Source organism: Falco biarmicus, chromosome 5 (genome assembly GCF_023638135.1).
Source record: "Falco biarmicus isolate bFalBia1 chromosome 5, bFalBia1.pri, whole genome shotgun sequence".
NCBI classification, from domain to species: domain Eukaryota; kingdom Metazoa; phylum Chordata; class Aves; order Falconiformes; family Falconidae; genus Falco; species Falco biarmicus.
Window position 1 is genome coordinate 14,559,408 of NC_079292.1, and position 9,711 is coordinate 14,569,118.

Sequence of the window (9,711 nt, forward strand, 5' to 3'; positions counted from 1 at the left end):
TCCTCAGAGATCACTTTAGAGTCATTGGGTTTTTTTGGTTTGTTTCTGAGGATGGGAGCATCTGGGGAACATCACACGTCACGCAGAGGAGCTTCCAGATGTTATAGGGCAGAAACCACTGTTTTCATCCAAGCACATGGTACCAGGGGGTGAAGCCAGGAACTCTGGTCTCCCGCTTGTCCTCTATTAAACCACTTGTGGGTTACAACTGCGAGCAGCCACCATCCCTCGCACAGCTGGAGAGAGATGCCCCCCGCAGACTCCCAGCCACCTGAGAGTCAAATATAAATGGGCAAACAAGGGGAGGGCCGGGGGGAGGATGGACTGCGTGCTGTGAACTGCCACTGCCGTGCAGCCATACTGCTCTCTGGAGCTGGGCACAGCAGAACACTGCAGAGGATGACACAGGCCTGCACTCCAGCCACCACAAGACATGGCAGCGGGTAGCAAAACCCTGCCCGGGGCACGGCCTCCCAGCTCCAGAGGGCACCCCTGGCAGCGGTGGGAGTTACGTCCACCAGTCATGGCCTGCGCTGGTGGCAGTGGCAGGGCGGCCATGGCAGGGCCACGGGCACTAATGTCCCTGGCAGTGGCAGAGGGGTGGGGGCAGCCTGCAGGGCCGCAGTGTGCTCCCCTGCATAAGAAATAGGTAGAAATAGTCCGTCTTAACTGCTTTGTATCGGCTCATCTCTCCTTACGTGAAGCAGAAATAGACAATCGTAAAAAATCTTCTTTATCTGTTACTATTATTCCTTTTTTGTGCTTTAATACTTGTGTTTTAATGAATGAATATATTATTACTCCCATAATGCTGAAATAAAGTGTTGAAAGTTAATCCATTTTGGACATTAAATCAACAAACATGTCAATGATTTACTCGTGTAATTGAAAATATCATAAATGTTCTAGGATTTAAAAATTATCCACCCCCATTTAATATTCTAAAAATGGTATTTGACGCAAAAAGGCATTATTGTGACATTGCTTTTGCATACTATTGTCATTTTTTCAACTCATCTGGTCTCGTGGCTGGTGCATTTCGGTGTTTGCGAGACCTTCAGAGTACAATGGTAGAAGTGACGACTGAGGGAACAGCCCTAGACCTCCTAGACCTAAGGTAGGAGGTAAATGGGGATGGAATGAAAGCAGCATCAGGCAGAGGGTGGGATTAAATTAATTTCCCTGCAGCCCGTCCACTGGGTGTCAGTTGGTATCAGGTGGTATGGGAGGAAATCAGAGTTCTTTCCTCCTGCCCAGCTGCCTTCTGAAGTCCAGTTAAATATTTGGCTTGAGTAAGTTTGTCCTTCTGAACAGCCATAAGCATCACTGCGATCTGTGCCTGTTTCAGACTGGCAGTGCCCTGTCTTAAGAAAAATGAAAGAACAGCACAAGACTACTAATTGTCACACAAAGAATGTTATGCATATGTTGATGGCTCGGCCATGTTACCTTCCTTAGGAAGAAACCAGGTAAATCACATGAATTAAACAGATATGACATTTATCCCAGTCTTTTCATAGCAGGATTTTAATTTCTTCCCAAACTAGTTTTTAAAGTTAAATCCATTTATGAGCAGGGCCCCATTCCTTGGAAAATACAGTTGTTCAGTGTTAGCTGTGTGGTTTTGTAACTCCTGGCATCTGATTTCATTTTAAAAGAATGAGTTCATCTTAGCATGACGACACATAACAGATAATTTAAATATTGTCTGGATAATTTAAAGGACATAGACTGTATTTAAGTTTGGTTTAGATTGCTACAGTGAATTACATTTGCTTAATCATAAACACCTCAAAATTATTCCCTTTATTTTGTTTTATAAAGGAGCAAAAAGCTCAAAAATTCTCTACAGTGAGGATGCCAAGAGGTTAGAAGGATAGAAAGAAATACCATTTTTCCTTTTTTTTCCTTTTTTTCTCTTGCTTCATGTTAAGTGTTGTATGCTTAAGCATCAGGCTGCCATGGGTTTCCCAAGTGCAGCTGCACACTCCTACAACAAAGAGCTGCCACATTTAAAAACTCAACAAAACAAGTAATTTCAGAGAAATTATTGCTATTCATTCACTAGTCACACATTAATTAGTTCTGGCAAGTCACGAATACGTCTGGTCTCTCACCCTTGTACATTCTTAGCCTCTGTAAATATGCTATATCCTGGGCACGTACAGAGACCACAACACATCCAGGTGTGACTGTTCACAGCTAACTGTCCTGTGTAAGTTATCTGGGTAATGCAAGAGGTCCTGCACAACTGATGCGGTTCTCTCTAGCAACTGGATAGTTAAAATTAGAGTTTGGCATGGCAGGAACACAATTCAAAACCCCATATGCTGAAAAAAAAAAAAAAAAAAAAAAAAAAAAGCACTCTGGGAATACATCTAAGGCATCTAATATCTATCTGCTGCCAAAAGGGGCAGTCCCACTGCTTTTCCCAGACTGAGCAGTCAAACCTCTCACTTGCCCCAATGCTGCCATTTATCTGACACCATGGTAAGGCAGTTCATGGAGGTGGCTTGCCAGAATATTGGAACCATTTCCCTGCAGGACCAGATACACACCAGTGCCAACACAAGAGAGACAACTGGAGCAGAGGTGGGAAAACAGATCTGGCTGGGTTTTGCAGCATCTGGTTCAGTTTAGCGGTACGGTAATACCACCCTGGAAGCGACAGAGTATCTAACACTAACAGGAAATGCTAAATTCAGATTAGCAAATCCAAAATCCCATTACCTCTGCAGAGTTTATGTTCCTGAACTAGCTTTAATCCATATAGGAAGCAGAGGCTAAAGCATTCCCCTAAGAACTGGCACTTAAAAATGCTATTAACAAGAACACAGAAGGACTTACTATTATTTTTCTTTAAATCACAGTGAGAGAGATTTATTAGTGACAGCAGGCCTGTAGTATGTGGGAGACCAATATGGAAATCCATTTTGAGCATGAAGAGGTTCAGACCACATCTTCCATTTTCTAAATAGTACCCTCTCCATCAGGCCCTATTCAGATCAGCAGCATCTACAGCTTACAATTCACAGTGCCTAACCTTTCAGGCCTTAATAACATGCACAAGAAAAAACACATTTTCTTCAGTTGGCCAGAGTAGCAACTATAATACACAACAAGACAGTTCAAAACTATTACCACATCTAGGTTCAGAATAATACCACTGAAATGGCAAAATATGAGTCCTTTCAAACTCATGCTGTAGAATACATGGGTCTAACTCACAACAAAATGCCATTGTATGAAAAATAACCTTCATTTTAGCTGTAATTTTCCTGTCTGTAGGTGCTAGAATTACTCACAGAAGAGGTAGTTCAAATAGAATTAATAAAAAGTGAGCAGTTGTATACAGCAGCCACCTTTAAAGATTAAAATCCTTTTGCCTGTACCAAAGACAGGATCTGTAGGAGACTCACCTTCCCCCAAATTGTAATGTAGATCTCCAGAGCACAGAAACAGGTTGCTGTAAAACTTGGAGGCAATTTGCCTTAGAGCAAAACTGCTAGCCAGTAATGACAGTCCATTTTATGCCCCTGTGACTGAAGAGGTGATTAAGTAAAAAAAAAAAACCCAAGTTATAGCATGGTTAACAGAGACTCTGAGACCCGAACTGTACTTCAGGATATTGAAAAAAACTGTTGCTAGGTTCTTTCAATTATCTTTTCTGTACGCCATTCATATTATTCCCACAGAGAACAAAGGGAGACAGGCAAGTCCAAATGTTTTATGCTTCTTGCAGTATTCTGTGATCAGTGCTCCCAGTACTAAGCAAAGACATGGCTGAAATGGAATGAGTATTCAAAATTCTCATTTGCAAATAAGAGGAAGGAACATTAGATACATACTTTTTCCAAGAATTGAAGTTGGGTAGGGAAAATTCAAATCTGTTACCTTATATAAATGAGGAGAAAATTTTCATTGTTCCAATTCTAAATTGCTGACAGTTGATGAATCTGTAAGTATATTTTCAGTTAAAATTCTCTGCTGAGATTTCAGGTAAATCCAGAAAGAGGATATGGGCACTAAAGTCTGTCTACCCAGCAAGCCACAAGGAAAGTGGTAGAGGTACTCTTTTCACTATCCACCATTCCTCTTGAACAAGTATAAATGTGCAGCAAATTCATAAAACCAGAGCTGGAGGAGATGGGATGAGCGTGACTCTCTAAATGACGGTTAGCAAAGCCATTTTTGGAAGAGGAGTTCATGTCTGTGCTCATTGCAGCTAAAGTTTTTAGGTATTTTATATTAAGTATTAATCAGATATAAGCAAAGCACCCGAGGTGCAGAGACAAAGAATTTGGAATAGCATCTGTCTAGAGAAAGTCCCTTGAGAGCCTTTCCTAGAGTTGCACTTGCTTGATTACTCAGGGAGTTTGGAAGTTTTCTCTTGATGACAGCAGAGTTTCAATGAACAAAATAGAAGAGAGCCATGAGCAGGTGACTACGCTTTTTTTTGGAGATGAGAGATAAGGTTTTAACATCTTTCATGCCTCAGCTTGGAGGGAGACGTGGAATAGATCTCAGCTGCTAAACACACATCACTTGTGCTTCAAAATACAGTATGGTGGTTCTGATTACCTCTACAGGCATGCAGCAGCACCAGATGCAGGCATCCTCTTCCCAAAACACAGACTTGTGCTTAGGTGCCTAAATTCTCCCTGAGTCTCACTTCCAGCCTCTAAGTCCCCTCTCTGATCTAGCAAGTTGTGCTACAGAGACTTATGGCCATAAAAATATTTACCACAAAAATAACCCATAAGTTTATAAAAACAAGAGTTATTATGCAAGTTATTTTTTAAATTTACAAAATCATTCTAAAAACTACAGAGTGCGTTTACTTACAAAATCAAGTATTTTAAGTCCTACAGTTCAGCTAAAATTTGAGCATCTCTGATTGGCTGCCTGCAGCATCCTCCCTCTTCCACCCCAGAATTAAGATAATCAGGCCTCAGAGACAGAATCCAGAAAACATAGAACCTACCAGAATTAAAAAAAAGCTAATTCATATTCTGCTTGAAAAACAGCGTAATAGGGCCTTGTGTTCCTTTCGATGGATCAGCATGTTCTCCTATTAAGTGTTAAGCAATTGAATACTGGTTCTGTCATATAAAATAGACTGAAAAATTACAATTTGTATAAGGGAGAGTAGACAGTTAATTTAAAAAACTGGAAAACAGTACCTTCATCATTTTGAGAGATCTGGTACTGTACAATCCAGTATTAGGCATTGTATGCTTTTGCTTTAAAAAACATAAATACCTTCCATCCCTACATGATGTGATTTGGTATGCTTCCTTGTCAGCTTTCAAAATAGATTTCCATAGCATGTACCGTTGATTTATAGAAACCTGGTCTGGGGTGTGGTGAACATGATGTCTAGCCTATTTTCTGTATGAATTATAACTGCAAGAGCAGGGAAAATGCTCTTACAGCTCTCATCAAACAATACACAATAAACTTTTAATTCCTTCACTTTTCTTGAAAAAAAAAAATGCAGAAGAGTGTTTAGATTGCCATTGTCCACACAGACCCTGGAAGTGCTGCCAGAGGCAAAAGCCATCTGTCCAGAGACCTTGTGTTTCCACACAGCTGCTCTGAACATTCTTTACTCAGAATTAGAGGATGTAAGAGGTACTGTTATAGGTTCTAGGCTCCCTTGCCTTATAACAAAGGAATCACAAAGGATAGGGAAAACATTTATCCCTCATCTCAAGCATCAAGTAGCAAAGGCCTCGAGCTGAACTAATAGAACTTTCTCTCCACCACTAACTGTCACTGGATGTTGGTATTTTGCTCCCAAATGGACCCCTACTAATGAGGAAAAGAATCAGGTTACAAATCTGAGAGCCCTTTGCAGAAAACTCTCAGCTGGCAGCAATTTGTCTCTCTCACTGTCCCAGCCATTCCAGTACTTGAATAAGGACACAGAGAAAAGTCCCAAGCTGTCTCAGGAATTTTTTAGATCAAAGCCAATGTCTCAAGCATTGGAAATAAATGGACATTATGCATGGTGAAGCACTTTTGTTGTATGGTTTTGGAAAAAAGTAGGCTGCTCATTTCTTCACAGTGCCACTTTCTTTTTCAAGACAACACAGTAAACAATGCATCACATACCAGTATCTAATGTTAAGAGCTGGGCACCGACACCCTCCTCTAAAACAAATATTCATATCTTACTGGGCAGCAGAAACAGAAAATTCCTGCATAAAACCTGCCATGCTTAGCTAAGAGCAGCAAGCAATATGCAGATCTCCATAAATTTGAACTTTAATCGCAGCTGGCAGTCACACATTGTTAAAATGCAGATGTATTATTTTCCATGCCTTCCAACAGGTTTCCTCAACCTCATACCATTGCCTGAGTCTGAAGTATTGAACTGCATCCATTTCCCAGCTCTGTCCTGGTCAAAACCAGGTAATGGTGAACAGCAGCATTCGCATAATGTTATATAATGCCTTACGAAGGTGACATTAACCACCCACTCTCAGTACCGGCTATCCTCCCTAGTGAAAAATGGAAGAATAGCTGTTTCAGCCACACATACTGCACAGCAGTGACTGGTCTGAAAATAGTTCAGCACAATTAGCTGATGAAATTGGGAGAAAATATAGAAAACTGATGGTAAAAGCCTTGTTGCAGCTGGCTGTTTTTGATAGTGCTGTGACAATTGGTGCCCCATGTCAGGCATGAACTCACAACCTTCAGATTATGAGATTGAGTGTAATGAGCGGCGACAGCGGTGACAGCTGTGCCAGGGGACATTTGAAGTTTTAAACAGTGATGGCGGTGCCCAGCATAGTGGAGACAGGCAGGGATAGCCTGCGATGCAGATCACGTTGAGATAGGCGGGAAAAGCCTGGGAATCTGGATCAGACACCGGTAAAGGTGAGCCGTTGGGATCAAAGAGAAGGAAGCCCGACTGCCGTGGAGCTGAGAGACTGAGTGTAACGGGCGGGTAGCGGCGGAGTGCATGGCCAGACGTGGCAGCAGCCCACAGCGGCGGCGGGTCCAGAGCGGGTCCGGCCAGACAGTGGTGATGGCTGCGCTGGGGGAAGGCGTGGGAGCAGCGTGGTGTTGCGGGCAGCTCCTGCTGTTGCTGCTGCTACTCGGCCTGGTGGTATTCTTGCTGGCGTTTATGTGCTCGTTGAAGGTGTCTCCACTTGTAGTGCTTCTGTTTGCTCCTGTTGTGGGTTGTAGGTGAAGTTTACTAGTTGCCACCAAGCCTGGTGATCTTTTTCAAACTGAGTGGTGGGGCTTTTTTTGCCTATTATTTCCCTTATTTCTTGAGATAGTACTTCTGATGTTCCTTCCCTTAATATTCCCGCGGCTACAGATTGTACCCACTGCTGAGTACTGGATAGCAAGTGCAACCTTTTTGCTAACGCCCCCAATCTGATGAGATTACTGCTGGAACCCCAAATCTCGGTACTATTTCTTATAATAGTACTTTGGTTACTTCTTTAGCTTTATTGGTTCGGCAAGGGCGTGCTTCTGGCCACCCTGACAAGGCATCCATCATGACCAGCAGGTATCGAAACCCCCCTTTTCTTGGGAGTTCTGAGAAATCAGTTTGTCACTGTTGCCCTGGATAATTTCCTTTTCCAGTTGTCCCCGTTTGATTCATGTTCTCCCTACAATTTTGTCAGTCTAAATATTTATACTATGAGTCAGTGCCCCAGTGGGTCTTATGATGTTCTTCCTTCCTGGGTGACCCTCTTATAACAGAGGGGGCCATTCCTCACATCAAGGTCTGGCACGGCATATGTTCCCACCGCTCAGCGCCTACTGGCTTGCAGCCAACAGCGGAGCTCAAGATTCTTCTTGGTGGCAAACAGAGAGGCCAACCCAGTCTTGCCCTTGACTATGGTAGGAGGCACCTGACCAACCTTATTCCTTGTACTTAGTTGTCAATGCAGAGTTTCATCTGCACATCCCATAACATGTCACTGCCATGGCAAAACACACAGATTTACATTGGTAGTAGAACTACTACAGAGTGCGTTTTATTTCAGTTTTCGTGCCAATATCCCCTGCAGCCCTGCTGACCAAGGGGTATTGTTTTACCTGAACTGGGCAGGCCTCCCTTTTCATTTCTGCTGTAACAGGCAAAGCTTTTTTTGCCTTACTCAGAATTTACTCCTGGATATACGTGGTTAAAGATTTCTTTTACTTCAGGGAGGTCCTCTCTTCCACTTTTCTGTTGAATTAAAGATAAGCTCAAGATTTCAATTAATTGATCATCTTTAACTTCCATTTCTCCTTCTCTAAACTTCTAGATGCTCTCTCTCATCCCAACAAAGATTTAGGTGAATTTGGCATTCCTATTTATTTTCTTATTTGTACTTTAAAGGTTTCAGAATGCTTTTTCCTGGTGGCCAGTAGCTCTGTAACAAATTCTTTCCTCACTGAAGTTTAACACCAAATAAGTTGCTTCTGTGTCCACTAAAAATTCCACCCCGTTTTTCTCTAGACCCCAGCTTTAATTTAACCAGTGGATCTGCTAGGGCAGATTCCCCAGGTCCCTCAATCTAATTCTAATCCAGTCACTGGAACCCCCTGATGGTTCTTCAGCTTTGGGCAATCTGGCTGCCAGTGGCCACTTCCCTACAATATGCCCACAGATCCGGGCCCGCAGGGCAGGGTTTGCTCTTTCACCTTGGCCAGACATCCCTCCTCTGCCTCTGCCTCTTCTTCTCATGTTAGTCCCTCTGCCAGTTATCACTTTTCCCGAAGCCACCGCGGTAGCTGTGACTACAGCACGACCCAGCTTTTCTTCTCTGACCTGCTGTGCATGTGCTGTGCTGCTTCCTGTCAACTTTTCTACATCACGATCACCCAGTAACAATCAACTCAAACCTTTTTCTACTCCTGTTGGGTCGTCCTGATAGTCTTTCACAACCGACTTCCAAGCATCTAAATCTCCCATCAAAGATTCACCTTTATTCTCGCCCGCCCCCCCGCCCCCATTACCTGGGGGCCAGTTCCCGGTCCTGTTGTGCTGCAAATGCTGCGGCCATTGGGATGACATTGTCGGGTCCTTCAGCTCTGTTGTGTCAGCAACTGCAACCCCCTCCTCCCCACTCTCAGAAGGATTCGGGGCAGGAGATGCTCTCCCTGCTCTGCAGCAGTTACAAGTGCCTGCCTCTGCAACAGCACCTCTGCTTTAACCCTTTCGTACCCTGAATGCAAATCTGCTCCTTGTTGCTTTAAGTCTGTGTCCTTACCTATGGTGCCTTTGCAGGCAAACAGCAAACAGCCTGCCATGCGTCCAGCATGGCTCAGCCGCACCTCCCAGCGGGTATGGGGGTTTGTACAAACTCACCCCAAGACTTTAACCCTTCCCTGGGGTCCTTGACTACCCCCACCCCCACCCACCCCCCCACCCACCCCCGCTTCAGGTCCTACATTAGCGCAAGTTTTTATCTCACAACGTGCTTCACCACTGGAGGAGCCACAGCCTAAGGCTCTCTGTCTTTACAATGTAAACACAGCAATCCTATATTGCACAAAAAACTTCAGCAAGAACATCTTTCTAGTTTAGGTCTCATTTTTCCCGATCCTTTTCTAGAGCCATAATCAAAGGATCAGGTGGTATATTAATCCCACCCTCCTGCCACACTCTGTATAGCTTCTCAATGTGCAAAACATATCTGCATACATTACTTCATCCCATTTCCCTTGTCATCTTAAAAATAACATTAACTGTAG